The sequence below is a fragment of the Zalophus californianus genome, chromosome 6 (genome assembly GCF_009762305.2).
Source record: "Zalophus californianus isolate mZalCal1 chromosome 6, mZalCal1.pri.v2, whole genome shotgun sequence".
In the NCBI taxonomy this organism is placed as follows: Eukaryota; Metazoa; Chordata; class Mammalia; order Carnivora; family Otariidae; genus Zalophus; species Zalophus californianus.
In genome coordinates this window covers 7,141,683-7,162,999 of record NC_045600.1, presented here as the reverse complement: position 1 = coordinate 7,162,999, position 21,317 = coordinate 7,141,683, and the positions used below count along the sequence as shown (strand labels likewise).

At 42.3% G+C, this 21,317-nt stretch overlaps 1 long non-coding RNA gene across 1 annotated transcript in view; it reads right to left on the bottom strand.

Annotated features, from left to right (window-relative positions):
- Positions 1-9,948: 9,948 nt before the first annotated feature.
- The window catches only part of LOC113908768, a 33,259-nt gene continuing 21,890 nt past the window's right edge, over positions 9,949-21,317 (bottom strand). Inside the window, exon 3 of the long non-coding RNA XR_003515587.1 lies at positions 9,949-10,154. This is a non-coding gene — a long non-coding RNA (uncharacterized LOC113908768). The remainder of the gene's footprint in view (positions 10,155-21,317) is intronic.

Genomic DNA, 21,317 nt, shown 5'->3' with positions numbered 1-21,317 from the left:
GTATTGTATGATTCCACTGATGTCCACTGAAATGTTCAGAAGGCAAATTTATAGAGACAGAAAACAGATCAGTAGTTGCCTAAGGCTGGAGTTGGGGACAGGGACAAGTGGGAAATAGGGATTGAGTATGGGGACACTTCTTCCAGTGAGGGGACAAAAATGTTTTAAAATCTGATTTGTCAATGGTTGCATACCCTATGCATATATACTAAAAACATTGAATCATTGAATTACAGACTTTAGATGGGTGAATTGTATGATATATGTATCATATGTCAATAAAGCTAGTTTTAAAAAAGAAATTTATTCAACATCACATTAGACATAACTGAGAAATAGGAAGAGAAGCAATGAGATTTAGTACTTTATTAAATATGAGAGGGGTTTAAAAAAAGGAAGATAAAGTATTTGTGAAAGTGTAGAGACATCGGCAATCTCCTTCATTACGGAAGGAGACACAGGCTCAAGTGCTAGGCATTAGGAAGTGGACATCTTTGGGGGTCATTATTCAGCCTACTAGAGTGAAGAAGGAGGTTCAAAGACTTTTCACCATAAAAACTCATCCTGAGAGCCATGGCCAAGGAAGAGGGTGGGGATAAATGACATACATTCGCTACGACAGTCTTGCCACATCTAACTAAGAGAAGGTAGGAGCCAGAAGATGCTTTAGAGCATCCTATGCGCTCAGAACGTGCCTCACAGCATCTCTGCCTAACTCCTGGAGTGATGATAAGCCTCTGGCTTCTTGAGGCCAGCTTCAACTGTGAGAAAATCCTCTCCAGATAATAAAATAGAGCTCTCTGGAACTTCCACTGGCCCTCTTCATTCTGCCCCTGGAACCATGAAAAATGAAAACATGGTGCCATTCACCTTCCAAGCTTTTATGCTTTTCCAGACAGTGAATTAACATGAACATCCCTTCCTGTTCACACTCTAAGAGTCTCCATCTCCAGAATAAATAGTCTGGCTTTTGTAACTATTAATTATATAAACTAATTCTGAGTTGCCTTTTTATCTTGGTGACTCTTCTATGAATATGCTCTTTTTTTCTAAGACATTTTTTACAGTTAAAAAAAGTCTGATTGTAAAGTTAATTCACATTTTTTTTGAAATTGGGGAAAAATAAAAAAGAAAATCAGCTACATAAGCACAGCACCCAGTGAGAACCGTTAAACATGATTATGTTTTTCCATTGCTGGGGTGGATCTGGACGCTAATCTGACTCTCCTCGCAGTTAGAGGGGAAGAGAGTCTTTAACCTTACTTCTTAGATGAGGGACATAAACTTGCAAAGAGGTTCAGAAATGTGAATTTTTGACCTCAATCCATAATAAGAAATGCATTTTACTGTAACCCAGTGAAAAAGAGTGTATGGAGAGAGAGACAGACAGGCAGACTAGATAGAAATATAGATAAACAGACACAAGTGGAACGAAAGTGTCGCAGAATAAGATTTACCAAAACATAGATGATAGAGATGACGGATGGATAGATAGATGATAGATAGACAGATTGACAGATAGGTAGATAGGTAGAGGTATTTGAAACAAAAGTTGTATAACACTGTGCCCAGCAGCTTCTTGGAGGGAATTAGACAAATGGAATAGTTTGTGTCCAGTCTATGGCCAGGACTGTGATCGTGATCGATCCCGGCTCCCTCGCCCCTTTCCCGATGACATTCTGGATGCGGGCATATGACTGCAGTGGAGCACTCCCATGCTGGGGCCCCCATTCTTCTGAGTTACTGGGGCCTCAGATGTGGAGGCAGGAAATTGTTCTAGGTGGGACGGCCCTGGAGAGCCAGTTAGTCATGCGTGCGCAAGGTCAATACCCATTACAAGTGTGTAGGGGTGAGAGAGGATGTGACTTTGGGGAAATCCAGAGTCTGTGGAGTGATCCAAGTGCTTAAGCTCCCCAGCAGTGTATGTACCGTCTGGGGAGGGAAGAGAAAGTCTACCCTCCCCGGCCTCTGAGGACATCTGGGGTCTGGCAGAGCCCTGGCACTGGAGAGGGAGATGAACCCGGTCCCCAGTTCCCCACAGGCTGAGAAAGCAGGAGGAGGGATGCAGGGCTTCCCTGTGGGGTTGACTGCCGGATAGAAGGAAAGTGGTGTGACACCCCTGAGCTTGAGGCACTTCTTCTCTGGGAAGCAGATTCAGTTCATTCCAAGTACTCTCTCAGTGGGAAGCATCTGTCTCAGGCATCTGAGGGGAAGGGCCTGAGTGTGTGTTGTGGTGTGGTGTATGTGTTGTGTGTTGTATGTGTGGTACAAGGTGTAGGGTGTGTGTGGTGTGTGTGTGGTGTGTGTGTGTGTGTGTATGTGTGTGTGTTGTATGTGTGGTATGAGGTATAGAGTGCGTGTGGTACGAGTGTTGTATGTGGGGTGTGTGTGTGTGTGTGTGTGTGTGTGTGTGTGTGTTGGGGTGAAGTGGATGGGAGAGGCCATGGTAGTACAAAGCAGTGGGAGTGCGAGAGCCAGAGGAGAAGGTGAAGAAGGTCAGGCATGAGGTCGAGGATGAGGGGAGCTAATGGCCTTGGTCCCTGTGCAGGCAGAAGCCTGGACAGACTGGCCAGATTTCCAGGAAGCCAGCAGCATGGGTGTTTGGGTTAGGAACACTGGAATATTAGAGGCAGGTTGTCCAGGACAGCAGGGGGACTGAGTACTGGGTACTAGTATCATGCTCATTTTCTGGCAAATGAAGGCACAGAGAAGCTCTGGAATGGGAGAGGCAGCGATGACCCATCCAGTGTGGCTCAGGGGCCTGCACTTATCACCGCGGTGCCATGGGTACTTGCCCTGACCCATGTTTCTTCCCCACTGCACCCCCACGAGCAAATTACAAATGACCATGGCTGTTAAAACACAGACACTCCTTTCAAAACTAACCACGTCCTCTTTGCTCTTGATCGAAGCTCACTGCAGGGCCGCAAGCTGAGCGAGGGCAGCAATGGAAACCCAGCCAAAGTCTTTTTTTTTTTTAAGATTTTACTTATTTATTTGAGAGAGAGAATAAGATAGAGAGAGCATGAGAGGGGGGAGGGTCCGAGGGAGAAGCAGACTCCCCGCCGAGCAGGGAGCCCGATGCGGGACTCGATCCCGGGACTCCAGGATCATGACCTGAGCTGAAGGCAGTCGCTTAACCAACTGAGCCACTCAGGCGCCCCAAACCCAGCCAAAGTCTTAATGGAAGCCTAGGTCTCATCCCTTAGCATTCTTCTCCTGTCCTGCTGCCATGAGGATGCACCAAAACCGAGGGCAAAAACGTGCTGCGTGACCCCCACACCCCATAGGCAAGATCAAACGCTGTGGAGGAGGTAAGCCATGGCTCTTCATTAAAACAAATACCATTAAACATTATGTTCAAGATAACAGAGTGTTTTGACCCCGGTAAGCATTTGGACCACAGTGAAAATTCATTTTCCTTCTCTGAGGGTGGAGGTAGCAGAGGATCTGTTTTCCGGGACAGAAGCCACGTTATGAACATGTATTCCTCAATAATAAAATCCGTATTAATAAATATGGGTGCGCATACATCCGACTACTAATTCAACAGATACTTTGGCAGACCTATGTTTTGCACTGTGTGCGTGTGTGTGTGTGTGTGTGTGTGTGTGCATACATACACGTGTGCAAATGCAGAGGGCATCGCTGTGACTGTATCCTCACCGCCAATTCCTGGTGACTGCCCACTTTGGCTCCCCAAATCCTTATTGTTGTTGCAGGATCCACCTTAATGGTAGGCTGTTACTCTGTCCCCTGGCTACTTCATTATTTTAACATTTGTCATAGGACCTAAAATAAGCCAATCAAAGTCTTATCCTGGGGATTTGGGCATAGGAACTGAGAGCTAGGGCACAGTTTTGTTGAGGAAGTGCGGAACAACATCTGAGTCTGTGAAGATCTTGACTGAGGCGGCAGCTGCCTCATATTCTTATCAAGTAGGTATGAAAGACAGAGTGAAAAGGAGAGAGAGAGACAGAGAGAGACAGAGGGAAAGGAAGGAGGAGAAAAGAGTGAACAAACATGGACAAGAGCCACCAAGGAAGATGGAGGCATCCCATGTGAGGGTACTTTCCTCCAGCCATTCCTGAAATCTACTAATGTTCCCCCCCTTTTCTTTAACTTCATGAGATTTCCCACTACCTTTATGTTAAGTTCCCCATTTTGCTTCACATAACCAAGTTGGGTTATCAATGCTGCCTCACTGATCTGAGCTTCTAAATAACAACCCAACAGACCCTGATGGAGCATCGCCAGTGTGCCACACCATATGCTGGGTGCTAGGCATGATGCCCGACTCACCCCTTGCTCCTGAAGCTTCCCAGGCTGGAAGAGTTGGTGTTCTGTTTGGGGTATTAGTTTAGTGTTTGGGGAAAGGATGTGCTACAAAATGACCTCTAAGAAGGGGAGAATCAAGTCTTCAGAGCGGTGAGGGTCTGGGGCCTCTTTTCAGAGAAAGTCAGGTTTCCGCTGGGACTTGGAGGATGAGTACCGTTGGCAGCTAGACGATTGCATGCAGACGGCATGGCATTAGCTGGTGATTGTGGTTTGGTTTGGATGTATGGAGGGAATAATGGGTTTGGAATGGTTTAGGACAGTGGGGAGAGACTGACAGGGAGGTGAGGACAGATTAAGAAAGGACTGTCCAGTCCAAGTCAAAGACGTCGGGCTTTATCTCAGTAAAGAGTGTTCAGCGAGACCTATTATAGATGTTGTTCCCATTGCATTTCATAGCAGACATCCCTGGAGAAAAGGCAAGCCCCCACACAGAAGGATAAGTTTTATAATATTTTCTATTCCCCAACTTGTGATTATTTTCTGATTTATAGATTTTCTGGAATATTCTCCTTGAAATACCTAATACAACTGTGCCCTTCCATTTCCTGCATTTGAATACATTTTTTTTTTGATAAATCAGCAATCTTCCAATTGAAGGATTCCTTCTATTTTTCAAGTAAGTGTAAACAGGAGGAAAAAGTAACTGGGTACAAGAATCCGTAGAAGTTGATGTAATAATAAACAAGTCCTAAATAGTAATCACAGCCTCACAAGCATGGCTGATGGTGCCGAGCGCCCTCCGTGTGCTGGGGGCAATGCCAAGAGCCGACCTGGAGAGGCAGACCCATGGCCAGAGCTGATGGGGTGAGGGTGGCTGCATGGGGAGAAGTGGACAGGCATGGCCTGGATGCACATCCTGGCTTTGCCACTGGCTATGTGGCCTTGCCTATGTCACATGACATGGGGACAGCTATAATAATTCCCTCATCAGGCTGTCGGGAGGATTACAGCGCAGGAACAGTGTAAAAAGGGTAAGTTATTTATTCTTTGAAACAGAAAAAGGTAGACAATAGACATAGATGGACAGATAGGTTGATAGCATTGACACATTTTAGGATACATCTCTCAGCCATATTCCAGGGCAACTCCAAAGCTATCCAATTCATTCATTTCAAAATCCAGTGCGTTTGCATGGTATAAAATATCAATTGTAGAGCACATGACAACGACTCTTTCTGACTGGCTTTACGTTGGAAAAAGCTATGATTTACTGAATTTACTCAGTGGATATGGATGGCTCTGATAAAATAATTCATATTTTAATGCAATACCTCAATAAAAGATATATTGTAGACCATCTGGAAAAATAAAATGAATTTTAAAAGCCTACTGCCCATGTGACTATTTCAGCTCTTTTCCTCTTCATTTCTTCTCATTCACACAGAGTCACTTCACAAAGTACTGGGGATACTTAGACACAGGCACACACAATTTTGTACCTTGCAGTTCCGCTTTCACTACTCGATAATGATTTTTTAAAGTCCATTTGACTTTTCGTAAACAGTATTTTAAATATCTGCTTGTTATTCCTTCAAATGGATGATAAGTTACTTAGCTATTTCCCTGGATTGGATGCTTCTGTTGCTTCCAAATAGGAATGGATTTGAATAGACACAAGTTAATGTCATTAAGGACAGAAGGAAATTGTTGAAAAGCTGCCCCATCAACAAAAATCAACAAACATACAAACAAACTCAGCCGTGGCATCACCGATATGCAAACTTGTATGATACAATGACAACTATAAACATCACAGCAAACCTGATTCTTGTCTTCCTCAATGAAAAAAGGACGCAGGCTCCGCCACCAGACAGGTGTCGGTTCGGAATCCACCACTTTCTGGCCAGTGGCCTTGGGCAACTGCTTGATCTCGCTGAGGATTTATTTTCTCATCTATAAAATGTGAGTTACATGGCCTCCCTCACGGGGTGGTTATACAGATTAAATAACATCTGTCTGATACCTGTGACCCAAATACCACATGCGTGATATCTATACCCCACATACGTGATGCTTGTGGGCCCGAATCCATGTTTCCGGGAGGTAGAAAAGTCCGTGTAGGCAGGCACTTTGTAAAGGGTTGATAAAGAGCCCCACATAGCAGGCACTTTGTAAAGAGTTGACAAACAAATGAGTGAATACCCTTCAGTAAGAAAACTTGGGAAAATTTAATCAGTTACTCTTCTAAGGAAACTATGGGATCTCCATTCTCTGTGCCCAATACTATAGTTCTGCATATGACCAAACTGTGATTGCAGAATATTTTCCACTGGAATGTAATTGTATTTATGGGAATTGTAATGTATCTTTAGCAAAACAAACCTTGACTCCATTGTCCTATGTGGAATAACTCTAGAGAACAATAGACTTTCTTAGTGAAATCTCCCCCACCCCATACTTCGCCACCAAATCACAAAGCGGGGGCGGGGGGGGGGAGTAATTTCCCCCAACAAAGCATCTCTACACGTGGGTGGTCAATGATGTTTACTTAAAATGGATTTGTGGCTGAAGAGAAAATTCTAATTTCCCGAAAGGTGAATCTCACTGATGCTGATTACAGAAATCAGTTGTACTGCTTGATGTAAGAAAAAAAAAAAAAAGTAACTTTCTAATTGATCCCTGCCCCATGCAAACAAGGGCCAGGGAAGATGACATGTTTTCCCTGACTCTGAGTTCTGCAGAAGCAAGAGGCTGTGTCAATATTGAAACTGCAAATGCTGGAACATTAGATTTGCTTTCTGCCCATGAAGAGCAGATTTGGTTGCCTTTCTTTTCTTGCTGCCAACAGTGCGAATAAACAGGGACCCAAAATGTGACTCTTTCGGTATGCCACGGTCCCCGCCTCCCCTCCCCTTCCCGGCTCATGGGGGAGGCCTGCCATCCAGGGTGAGAGCAGGCAGTGTGGGGCTGATCCTTGTTAATAGTTGGCTGCAAAGTTTTGAGCTTTCAGACAAAATCAGCAAAATCACTTCCCCCCGACCCCTGCCTGAAAAACAATAAGATTCCCAAAACTGCTTACAATCAGAAATGCTTTAGGGAAGGAGTAAGGCAATCATTCTTCTTATCACATCCAACAAATGGCTTTGACACACACTGGGGTTTATGTGTGTCCCAACTTGGGCTCCCACCAGCATCTGTAAGGGTTTCGCTGGAAGTCCAGAAATAGGCTCTGGGGAGAGCATAATGGAGCACAAGAAGAGAGCTTGAGAGGGGGACTGGGGTCTGTCACCTCCCGCCAGTTGGTCCTGAGCACATTTCCATCTGTCTCGGTTTCCCCATCTATAAACATCACCACATAAACACCCTGTCTGCCCATGGAGAACTCCATGTGATCCGACTACACTGAGAGGGCAGATTTTCAATTGCAAAGCTCTAAATTCACTATTTCCCGCCCTAGGACCTGGCAGATATCATAGGTAAAAGCTAAAATCACAGAACACTCTCTTGAAGCGTGAGTTCACCTTCTCATTAGGGATCGATTTAGTGATTCGCAAAGGACCAAGGGAAAAATCTGTTTTGCAACTGAGAATCAACTGTTAGCCTGTTTCTAAACATGTCTTCACAATCCAAACAGAGGGCTTTGAGTCATGCTCTGGAACATTTCTTATTCAAGCCTCATCCAGCCTCAAACCTTTCATTTCTTCACCTATAAAACAGGAAAGAGGGGCCATGGTAATTTGGACTGATGGAATACATGTGAAATTGCCAAGCACAGCGCTGGGGCATAGTAAGTGCTTAAGAAATAGTGAGGCAAGTTATCTCTGAAAGATCCATCCTGTATGTCCCTTCACAGTCCTCAAGGACGGAGGCAGTCCTGGGCATGGCTTATTGGGACAGGGGGATGATAACGGTCTCCCAGGGTACTACCTTTAATGAGGGCTGCGCACTTTCCACACATTAACTTTAATAAATCCTCTGGACCACCCAGCAAGGGAGGCTTTCATACCTTCACTAATGAGGAAACAAAATAAGACAAGTTAACAACTTGACCAAGGCCACTGAGCTACAGGAAGGAGAGCAGCTGGGTATACAAACTCAAGTTCATCTCACTTCAAAGTCTTGCATCTTCCACCTAAGTAGATGAATAAAGCAAACATGAGATGGCATTTTTACCCCTCATTGTCTGGTTGGTACTTAGTGGCAAAGAGATTGAGAGTGAGTCAGACCCCCCAGGCTGGAATTTTAGCTTCCCCACTTTCTCTCTCTGACTCAGTTCTTATTTATAAAATTGGGATAATAGTGCCATTATGTTTCACTGCCTATTATGTGTCAGACACTGCTCTAAGTGCTTACCTGTGTTGACTCATTGAATCCTCATCAAAACTCTAGGAGGTACATACTGTTATTATTTCCTCGCATGGACAGGGAGGCTGAGTCAGGGAGGTTAAAAGTAAGTTATCTATAAACTAGGAGATGGCTGAGGTCGGATCAGTCTCCAGGCAGTGTGTTGTGGAATCTCTATTCAACCACCTCACTAGCTGCCCCCACAGACAGCAATCAGGCTAAGATGATACGCTATTTGAAACCCCTTAGAACAATGCCTGGCCCATTAAGTCATTCAACAAACAGGAGCGATTATTTAGTATTATTATTACTACCATGGCTATTATTTATGCAATGGCTCACCCTCATGAAGCTCACAGTAACTCAAAAAGAACAAGTTAAGGAAACAAGGCCCTACTGACTTTCAGTGGAAGAGAGAGGGTAGACCAGCAGCAATGGGGGAGGGGTGTGTTTCCAGGGATGAGGGTGAAAGTTTTTTCTGCAGCCTTAATTCAATTATTTCAAACAATTCTGGAACGAGAAGTATGTAATTCCATTCTCAGCCCTTAAGCAGAAGGGAGTGGGGGAGGCAGCAGTGGTTCTAAAAAAAAAAAAAAAAAGAAAGAAATCTGACTCCTTAATCACAGATAATCCTGAAAAAAATAAAATGGATCAGCGTTTAAAGGAGCAAGGAAACTGCTTAAGCAGCTCTCCGACAAGGTCAGATATTTACAATAGTTTTTCCCCTTAAAAATGTTTTAAATCAAATTATTCTTTACATCTGCTTAAAAAAATCAAAGAATACAAGAATTTATGATAAAAAGCAATAGTCCCCAGGCCCCATCCACACTCCCAGCTTAATCCCCCAGGGAAATCACTTTTACTTTTTTCTATAATTAAATCTTTGAAACAATATGGTCTTCTACTCATTTCTCATTTTTCCAACACTGGACAGTATTTACTGATTTTCTACTGTGATAAAACACAGTGTCATTCACCTATATCACCTTCTACCACATTTTGCATTAATTCAGTTAATTTCATTGTTAATTTTGGTTTACGATTCTATTGCATCTACTGGTTACCTGTTATCGGTCCTCTGTGTCTTACTGCGTAAGTTTGGTGGTATGAAAATATTTCCTTCCTGCCACCCCTCCCCCTTTCTGTCACTTCTGCCATCAGTCTTATGCTTTCCAGTGGGTCACACTGGCCTTCTGTTCTGTCACTCACTTATTTCTTCCATGTCATCTCTTTGGTTGAATTCATAAGTGAAAAACCAACAAATTGCTCTTCCATTATAACGAAACATCTTAAATACATCATTCTTGAGGCCCTCTGAGTCCCCCATGTACTTAGCCAGGTGTGCCACAGAAAGTTCTCCTGCTGGTTTTTCTTTCTCTTCAATGGGCCTTTGGATGGATCTGTTTATTCCAACATCATTCTCTTGGTTTATGTCCACTTGTTTCAGGCTTGTTTCCCACTTGTTTCAGAAGCTTCAGGCTTCTTCAAGAAACTTTTTCACAAGGAGTATTTGGGTGGTAAAATTTTGAGTCCTTGAAAAATAAAAACAAAAATGAAACAAACCCAAAAATTTTTATTAGACTTTCACACTTGATCGGTGGTTTGGCTGAGTGTGAAATTCTGGGTATACAATCATTTCCCCCAAAATGTTCAAAGATGTCATTCCACTGTCCCCTAACTCCTATTTATGATCATCAAAGACTGAGAGTATTGAAATCTTATTTTTTGGTAGGTAATCTATTTTATATATTTTTTTCCTTTGTAGTATTTTAGAATTTTCTCTTTATCATTGGAGTTGTGAATTTGCCAATAAAGATAGGTGGCCTTTGCGCTGGTTGAATTTCCAGACCCAGAGAACAACGATTAAAAAAACAATATCAGCCAAGGAAGAGGACTGTCTTCCATCCTAAAACACCACCTACATTGGAAGACTTGATTAAAGACAGGAAAATACGAAAACTAAATTTTGGAGAGCCTAAAGAAAGAATCTGAATAATCACATCAAGATTCAAGTGTCTAGATGGATTCGAAGACACTGATCTCCATCAAGTGGCAGTGTGAGAGCAAACAGACAGATCATCCATGAGATTGGCAAACCAATTGCACAAGTGATTTCAAATTTTTCAAGATCCCACATCCTTCAACTCTAAATACATAATCTCGCAGACCAACGACTGTGAAAATACTCGAGTATGGAGAGGGAGTGCCATCTCTTCAGACCCCTGCAATGTTTTCTCTCTTCTCTTCTGGCATTTGACTTTTTCTCTCTTTTATTATAATAGATTTGTTTCCCTGGGTAATGGTCCTGAGCTCTTGCTTTTCCTCTTCTCCTTCCTTCCACAAATGTTCTTGAACACTACACACTGTGGTTGTAGAGTGAGCATTATCCATGCCTTCTCAGAGCTTGACTTTTACAAGGAGTATAAGCATGAGAAGTGCACGATGCTATGAGGATATAAACAGGGTCCCTACGATATGCTTGGTGAAGATCTGAGCCAGTCCAGAAAGCCTTCCTTAGGTCAGTTATGCTGAATGGCTGCTGGACCAGCAAGCTGAATTAATTTACCTTCTCAGACATTCTCCCCTTCTCCCCACACCCTGCCTTCCTGTTTGATTTTGGAACTTAAAAGCTAGCATTTAACCGTAAAAACTATGGCCTTTCAGAGAGAGGGTTAATCCTATTAGCTTCAGAAAATTCAGTAACTAGCCCAGGACCTATCACACAGTAGGTGCTTGGGAAACTGTGGTCAATTCTTTTTTTTTTTTTTTTTTAAGATTTTATTTGTTTGTGTGAGAGAGAGAGAAAGTGAGAGACAAAGAATGGGTGGAGGAGGAGGGGCAGAGGGAGAGGGAGAAGCAGAGTCCCTTCTGAGCAGGGAGCCCAATGAGGGGCTCAATCCAAGCACCTTGGGATCATGACATGAGCTGAAGGCAGACTCTTAGCCGACTGAGCCACCCAGCTGCCCTGTGGTCAATTCTTAAACAAAGATGGCATAAGGTAATGAACATTTATCCCTTAGGAAGCATCTGGTCCACCATCCACTTCTCCATACACCCATTTTACTGGAGGGATAACCAAAGCTTAGAGCAGTTAAGCGACATAATATTGTTTTCCTGTCAGTTCCTTTATTCTTATTATTACTTCAATTATGTTTTGATAGTTATTTAGCATGTCCCACTACATGCTTATTCCTATTGGGGTTATGGGACTAACGGAGTTAAGCCAGATTTAGTACCTGTCATCCCCACATTTCTAGGCAGTTTTGTAGATAAAACAGAGCCCAATACTATGAATGTTAACACTAATAAAAACACCTGCTTAATAGGAGTTTATGATGATAATGAGATTATGCACAGTATATGGTAAGCATTCCAATGATGATGGGTAATTATTATTAGTAGTGGTGGTAACAATTTTGGTATTTTTCTCAAATAAGAGAGGTTCCAATTGATGTTGGGAATCATGGAAGGGAAAACTTGAATGGAACTAAAAAATCAGCTTTGTGGTGAATTACATCAACAAATCTCTCTGCATGACAAAAACTGATTGTTTTAGTGGAGAGAGTCCAGCTTGGAAGGACAGGGAGATAGGATTGTTGGAAAGGCCTAACAGTATCTGGCATTCAGTAGAAGTGCATGACTTACAAATCCATCACTGTATTGCTTATAAATATAAAAATTGGAACAACCTACATAGCACAATAAGAAAGTGGTTACACAAATTATGATATAGTCCTCCAATAGAATAGTATGCAACCTATAAAGTTTATGTTAATAAAGGATATGTAATAGGATAAATTACCTATAATATAATTTAAATAAAGGCAGTATAGTAAAAATCGTGTGTGAAATCTGATCCTAACCACGAAAAATTAAAACCCAGATAAAGCCAAAAATCCAAGAAATAGAGACACCAAAATATGGCTTCCTTTGAAACGTAACAACAGAAGACAGTTTTATTTTTTCTATTTTTATGTGTTTTCCAATTTCATTTAATGAGCACATACGTTCTATAATGAGAAAAATAAGACAATACCATTTTAAATAGTATTGAAAAGTTGAGGCCTCATTAAACTAAGCATATCATTATAGAAGGGACTCCCTCGGTGGGATGTTTGTTTCAAGTGACATGATTTGAACATATCTTTTGGAAGGACCCTATTCAACCCACTACATTGGGAGCTGGGGTTGAGGGCGTAGAGCTTGGTCTAATATGGAGAAGTCAAGGGAACTTCTTTGAAAAAAAATGATCCTTTGCTTTCTGAGGGGTGAGTTGAGATCAAGCAGAAGTTGCAGATCAAAGCAGCAGGACCTGTTGGGGTGAAGGCCCTTGAAGGAAATGCTGAAAGCCAGTTGGTGGGGCAGAGCAAGATGGCGGAGGAGTAGGAGACCTGGATTTCGTCTGGTCTCAGGAATTCAGCTGAATAGGGATCAAACCATTCTGAACACCTACGAACTCAGCAGGAGATCGAAGAAAAGAATAGCAGCAACTCTCTGAACAGAAAAGCGACCACTTTCTAGAAGGTAGGACATGCAGAGAAGTGAATCCGAGGCGATATTCGGGAGGCTAGACAGTGGGGGAGGGGGCCTCCATCGGCCGCTTCTGGCAAGTGCTAGAACCGCGGAGCACAAAATTGGAACTTTGAGAAGCCGGCTCCGCTGAGGGACGTCGCTGCAGTGGCTAAGCGGGGGGTGGAACACTCGCGGGACAGTGTGGTCTCAGGGCCCTCAGGGTCACAGAAAGACCGGGGGTGCCTGAGTGCGGCAGAGCTCCCAGGGATCGGAGCGGGGAAGCCGGCTGCAGAGACGGAGCCGAGGCGCTCAGCTCGGGGTGGCCATGAACTGTGATCCGCGGCCCAGTCGGGCCACTTCTCCTCCAGCAGGGACCCAACAAGCGGCAGAGCCGGGGACACTCCCCTTCCTCCCCCGGGAGGAGCGGTGCGGGAGCGCACCGCAGGGATCTGCTGGGTTTGGAGACTCCACACCGGGTCGGGTGCCAGAGATAGACATGCTCGGTCACAGGCCGGGTGAGTGCGGAGTGCGGCCGGAGACCGGGGACACGGGAGTGACTGCTTTTCTCTGGGGACGCACTGAGGAGCGGGGCTCCGAGTTCTCAGCTCCTCCGGGCAGAGAGTGGGAGGCCACCATTTTCACCCTGGTCCTCCAAAGCTGTACCGAGAGCTTGCAGGGAACAAAAGCTCCTGAGAGCAAACCCAAGCAGCTTGCTTAGCCCCGAGCGACAAGGGCGGGGCAATTCCGCCTCCGGCAAAGACATTTGGGAACCACAGCAACAGGCCCCTCCCCCAGAAGATCAGCAGGAACAGCCAGCAAGCCAAGACCAAGTTGACCGATCAAGGAGAACGGGAGAACTCCAGCGCTAGAGGAATACTGCACATAGAATTCATGGCTTTTCTCCCATGATTCTTTAGTCTTTCAAAGTTAATTTTTGTTTTAACTGTCTTTTTTTTTAAATTTTTCTTTTTCCCTTTTTCAACCAACATCTTATCAATCTTTTTTTTAAAAACATTTTTATTTTTAATTTTTAGAGTCATATTCTATCCCTTCATAGTAGTTACCCTTATTTTTGGCATATGTATATAAGTTGTTCTCTCTTTAAAATTTTGACATACAGTTTCTCCTAACAGGTCAAAATATACCCTAAATCACTAGTGTATGGGTTTGTTCTAGTCTCCTGCCTGATCACATTCTCTCCCCCCCTTTTTTTTCTTTCTTTATTTTTTTAATCCTCTTCTTTTTTCAAACAACTTCTTATCAATTCCTTTTATAAAATCTTTTATAATTTTCATCTTTACAGTCATATTCCATCCCTTCATCGTATTAACCCTTATTTTTGTACATATATAAGTTTTTCTTTCTTTAAAATTTTGAGCAGCACTTTCTTCTAACAGACCAAAATACACCCAAAATCTAGTGTGTGGCACTGATCTCTGCACCAGCCTGATCATATCTGATCATATTCTGTTTTTTTTTGTTTTATTCTGTGTCTGTTTGTTTTTCTCTTTTTCTTTTACTTTTCTCTTTTTCCCTTTTCTTTCTTTCCCTTTCTTTTCCCCCACTTTCAGGTCTTTTCTGATTTGTTTAGAGTATATTTTCTGGGGACGTTGTTTCCCTGTTAGCATTTTGTTCTCTCATTCATCTATTCTCCTCTGGACAAAATGACAAGACGGAAAAAATCACCTCAAGAAAAAGAACAAGAGGCAGTCCCGACTGCCAGGGACCTACCCAATACGGACATTAGTCATATGTCAGAACTAGAGTTCAGAATGATGATTTTAAAGATAGCTGGGCTTGAAAAAAGCATGGAAGTTATTAGAGAAACCCTTTCTGGAGAAATAAAAGACCTAAAATCTAACCAAGTCCAAATCAAAAAGGCTATTGATGAGGTGCAATAAAAAATGGGGGCTCTAATTGCTAGAACAAATGAGGCAGAAGAGAGAATTAGCAATATAGAATACAAAATGATGGAAAATAAAGAAGCTGAGAAAAAGAGAGATAAACAACTACTGGATCACGAGGGCAGAATTTGAGAGAGAAGCAATACCATAAGACAAAACAACAAACAACATTAGAATAATTGGGATCCCTGGAAGAAGAAGAAAGAGAGAGAGGGGCAGAAGGTATATTGGAGCAAATTATAGCAGAGAACTTCCCTAATGTGGGGAAGGAAATAGGCATCAAAATCCAGGAGGCACAGAGAACCCATCTCAAAACCAATAAAAATAGGTCAACACCCCGACATCTAATAGTAAAACTTACGAGTCTCAGAGACAAAGAGAAAATCCTGAGAGCAGCTCGGGACAAGAGATATGTAACCTACAATGGTAGAAACATTAGATTGGCAACAGACCTATCCACAGAGACCTGGCAGGCCAGAAAGGACTGGCATGATATTTCAGAGCACTAAATTAGAAAAATATGCAGCCAGCAATACTATATCCAGCTAGACTGTCATTGAAAATAGAAGAGGTAAAAAGCTTCCAGGACAAACAAAAACTAAAGGAATTTGCAAACATGAAACCAGCCCTCCAAGAAATATTGAAAGGGGTCCTCTAAGCAAAGAGAGAGCCTAAAAGCAACATAGACCAGAAAGGAACACAGACAATATACAGTCACAGTCACCTTACAGGCAATACAATGGCACTAAATTCATATCTTTTAATTATTACCCTGAATGTAAATGCACTAAATGCCCCAATCAAAAGACACAGGCTATCAGATTGGATTCAAAAACAAGACCCGTCGATATGCTGTCTGCAAGAGACTCATTTTAGACCCAAAGACAACCCCAGATTGAAAGTGAAGGGGTGGAAAAACATTTACCATGCTAATGGATGCCAAAAGAAAGCTGGGGTGGCAATCCTTATATCAGACAAATTAGATTTTAAACCAAAAACTGTAATAAGAGATGAGGAAGGACACTATATCTTACTTAAAGGATCTATCCCCCAAGAAGATCTAAAAATTGTAAATATCTATGCCCCTAACATGAGAGCGGCCAATTATATAAGGCAATTAATAACAAAATCAAAGTAACACATCGACAACAATATAATAATAGTGGGGGACTTTAACACCCCCCTCACTGAAACGGACAGAACATCTAAGCCAAAAATCGACAAGGAAATAAAGACTTAAATGACACACTGGACCAAATGGACTTCACAGACATATTCAGAACATTCCATCCCAAAGCAAAGGAATACACATTCTTCTCTAGTGCCCATGGAACATTCTCCAGAATTGACCACATCCTAGGTCACAAATCAGGTCTCAACCGGTACCAAAAGATTGGGATCATTCCCTGCATGTTTCCAGACCACAATGCTTTGAAACTAGAACTCAATCACAAGAGGAAAGTCGGAAAGAACTCAAATACATGGAGGCTAAAAAGCATCCTACTAAAGAATGAATGGGTCAACCAGGAAATTAAAGAAGAATTAAAAAAATTCATGGAAACAAATGAAAATGAAAACACAACTGTTCAAAATCTTTGGGATGCAGCGAAGGCAGTCCTAAGAGGAAAGTATATAGCAATACAAGCCTTTCTCAAGACACCAGAAAGTTCTCAAATACACAACCTAACCCTACACCTAAAGGAGCTGGAGAGAGAAGAGCAAATAAAGCCTAAACCCAGCAGGAGAAGAGAAATCATAAAGATCAGAGCAGAAATCAATGAACTAGAAACCAAAAGAACAGTAGAACAGATCAATGAAACTAGGAGCTGGTTCTTTGAAAGAATTAACAAGATTGATAAACCCCTGGCCAGACTTATCAAAAAGAAAAGAGAAATGACCCAAATCAACAAAATCATGAATGAAAGAGGAGAGATCACAACCAACACCAAAGAAATACAAACAATTATAAGAACATATTATGAGCAACTCTATGCCAGCAAATTAGATAATCTGGAAGAAATGGATGCATTCCTAGAGATGTATCAACTACCAAAACTGAACCAGGAAGAAACAGAAAACCTGAACAGACCTATAACTACTAAGGAAATTGAAGCAGTCATCAAAAATCTCCCAACAAACAAAAGCCCAGGGCCAGATGGCTTCCCAGGGGAATTCTACCAAATACTTTAAGAAGAATTAATACCTATTCTTATGAATCTGTTCCAAAAAAATAGAAATGGAAGGAAAACTTCCAAACTCGTTTTATGAGGCCACCATTACCTTGATCTCCAAACCAGACAAAGACCCCATCAAAAAGGAGAACTACGGATCAATATCCTTGATGAACATGGATGCAAAAATTCTCACCAAAATACTAGCCAGTAGGATCCAACAGTACATTAAAAGGATTATCACCATGACCAAGTGGGATTTATCCCTGGGCCGCAAGGTTGGTTCACCATCCGCAAATCAATCAACGTGATACAATATATTAACAAAAGAAAGAACAAGAATCATATGATCCTCTCAATAGAAGCAGAAAAAGCATTTGACAAAGTACAACATCCTTTCTTGATCAAAACTCTTCAGAGTATAGGCACAGAGGGTACATATCTCAATATCATAAGAGCCATCTATGAAAAACCTACAGCAAATATCATTCTCAATCGGGAAAAGCTGAGAGCTTTCCCCCTAAGGTCAGGAACGTGGCAGGGATGTCCACTATCACCACTGCCATTCAACATAGTATTAGAAGTCCTAGCCACAGCAATCAGACAACAAAAAGAAATCAAAGGCATCCAAATCGGCAAAGAGGAAGTCAAACTCTCACTCTTTGCAGATGATATGATACTTTATGTGGAAAACCCAAAAGACTCCACCCCAAAACTGCTAGAACTCATACAGGAATTCAGGAAAGTGTCAGGATATAAAATCAATGCACAGAAATCAGTGGCATTCCTATACACCAACAACAAGACAGAAGAGTGACAAATCAAGGAGTTGATCCTATTTACAATTGCACCCAAAACCATAAGATACCTAGGAATAAATCTAACCAGAGGCAAAGGATCTGTACTCAGAAAACTATAAAATACTCATGAAAGAATTTGAAGAAGACACAAAGAGATGGAAAAACGTTCCATGCTCGTGGATTGGAAGAACAAACATTGTGAAGATGTCAATGCTACCTAGAGCAATGTACACATTCAATGTAATCCCCATCAAAATACCATCCACTTTTTTCAAAGAAATGGAACAAATAATCCTAAAATTTGTGTGGAAAAAGAAGCGACCCCAAATAGCCAGAAGAATGTTGAAAAACAAAAGCAAAGCTGGAGGCATCACAATTCTGGACTTCCAGCTCTATTACAAAGCTGTGATCATCAAGACAGTATGGTACTGGCACAAAAACAGACACATAGATCAATGGAACAGAATAGAGAGCACAGAAATGGACCCTAAACTCTACGGTCTACTAATCTTCGACAAAGCAGGAGAGAATGTCCATTGGAAAAAAGACAGTCTCTTCAACAGATGGTGTTGGGAAAATCGGACAACCACATGCAGAAGAATGAAACTGGACCATTTCCTCTCACCACACACAAAAATAGTTTCAAAATGGTTGAAAGACCTCAATTTGAGACCGGAGTCCTTCAACATCCTCAAGGAGAACACAGGCAGCAACCTCTTTGACCTCAGCCACAGCAACTTCTTCCTAGAACCATTGCCAGAGGCAAAGGAAGCAAGGGCAAAAATGAACTATTGGGACCTCATCAAGATAAAAACTTTTGCGCAGCAAAAGAAACAGTCCACAAAACCAAAAGACAATTGACAGAATGGGAGAAGATATTTGCAAATGACATATCAGATAAAGGGCTAGTATCCAAAATCTATAAAGAACCTCTTAAACTCAATACCCAAAGAACAAATGATCTAATCAAGAAATTGGCAGAAGACATGAACAGACATTTTTCCAAAGAAGACATCCAAATGGCCAACAGACACATGAAAAAGTGCTCAACGTCGCTCAGCATCAGGGAAATCCAAATTAAAACCTCAATGAGATATCACCTCACACCAGAATGGCTAAAATTAACAAGTCAGGAAATGACAGATGTTGGCAGGGTTGCAGAGAAAGGGGAACCCTCCTACACGGTTGGTGGGGATGCAACCCGGGGCAGCCACTCTGGAAAACAGTATGGAGGTTCCTCAAACAGTTGAAAATAGAGCTACCATACGATCCAGCAATTGCACTACTGGGTATTTACCCCAGAGATACAAATGTAGGGATCCGAAGGGGTATGTGCACCCCGATGTTTATAGCAGCAATGTCCACAATAGCCAAACTGTGGAAAGAGCCAAGATGTCCATCGACAGATGAATGGTAAAGAAGATGTGGTATACACACACACACACACACACACACACACACACACACACACACACACACACACTGGACTATTATGCAGCCATCAAAAAATGAAATCTTGCCATTTGCAATGACGTGGATGGAACTGGAGGGTATTATGCTGAGCAAAATAAGTCAATCAGAGAAAGATATGTATCACATGACCTCACTGATATGAGGAATTCTTAATCTCAGGAAACAAACTGAGGGTTGCTGGAGTGGTGGGCGGTGGGAGGGATGGGGTGGCCGGTGATAGACATTGGGGAGGGTATGTGCTATGGTGAGCGCTGTGAATTGTGCAAGACTGTTGAATCACAGATCTGTAGCTCTGAAACAAATAATACATTATATGTTAAAAAAAAAGAAGAAGATAGCAGGATGGGAAGAATGAAGCAGGGAAATCAGAAGGGGAGACGAACCATGAGAGACTATGGACTCTGAAAAACAAACTGAGGGTTCTAGAGGAGAGTGGTGTGGGAAGATGGGTTAGCCTGGTGATGGGTATTAAGGAGGGCACGTTCTTCATGGAGCACTGGGTGTTATATGAAAACAATGAATCATGGAACACTACATCAAAAACTAATGATGTAATGTATGGGGATTAACATAACATAATAATAATAAAAAAAAAAAGAAAGCCAGTTGGTGTGACTGGAGTAAGAAAGCCAAGACTCTGCCAAAGTTGAGGCTGGTTGAGGCACAGGCTCACTGAGGGAAGCCAACTTAAGAATTGAGGGAAGCCACTGAGAACTTCAGGAAGGAACGAGTGGATTAGGGTAACTGTCGGGTTCAGGGGAGATGCATTGTGAACAGCTTGCGTGAATGCAGGTACCATGGCAGCCTGGCCTAGGATGTCAGCTCAAGAATCAGAGAGATATAGAGGACTGGGGATATGTTTAGGGTGTAGAAACCATAGAAGGAGTATGGCATCAAGGGCATTGCTCAGGTTTTGGATTTTAGCTCAGGATGGATTTTGGTGCCGTCCACTGGGGCAGAGAACCCAGAACTAGAACCAGAACTAGAGGAAAGACAATAAATTCAGCAATTAGGTTGGTGTGGAAGCGTTAAGGGTAGTGGAGATAAATCCTGACTGGGGATATTATCAAACAGTTCTACTGAGGAAGCAGGTGCAGACCAGGTCTCAGATACTTTCCAGAAATCAAAGTCGAGCATATTTGCAAGAGCACAAGAGAAGGGACATTCTCAACAGAGGGAGCAGCCAGAACCAAGTTCTGGAGGCTTTTAGCATTTTTGTCCATTTTCCTGTTAGTCCCATTTGCACTGAAGTTTACCAATACATGCAAAAGGATGCACAATTCACAACAACACAGGTCTACGAAGTTTAACAACACTGGATTACCTGTGATCTTGTGGCAGAGGTCCATTTTTTTTAAAATTTTTTATTGTTATGTTAATCACCATACATTACATCATTAGTTTTTGATGTAGTGTTCCATGATTCATTGTTTGTGCATAACACCCAGTGCTCCGTGCAGAACGTGCCCTCTTTAATACCCATCACCAGGCTAACCCATCCCCCCACCCCCCTCCCCTCTAGAACCCTCAGTTTGTTTTTCAGAGTCCATCGTCGCAGAGGTCCATTTTTAAATTTTTTTTTCAGTTTAACTGTTTCTAGTTCTCTGATCCAAAGCTATAGTGAATTCTTCTTGGATGCAGATTGGGAAGAAAAACTCATTACACGAGTAAACATGCTCGGTAAGAGAACGCAGGGTTGTAATTATGATAGAAACAGTGTGACTAGAGAAGAATGGTTCTCACAGTTGGAAAAGCACCATAATTTGTACTGAATTAGAAGGCTGCAATGAGAGAGGAGGACTAGAACATGTCACCGATTCCCAGTCTGGGTGTAT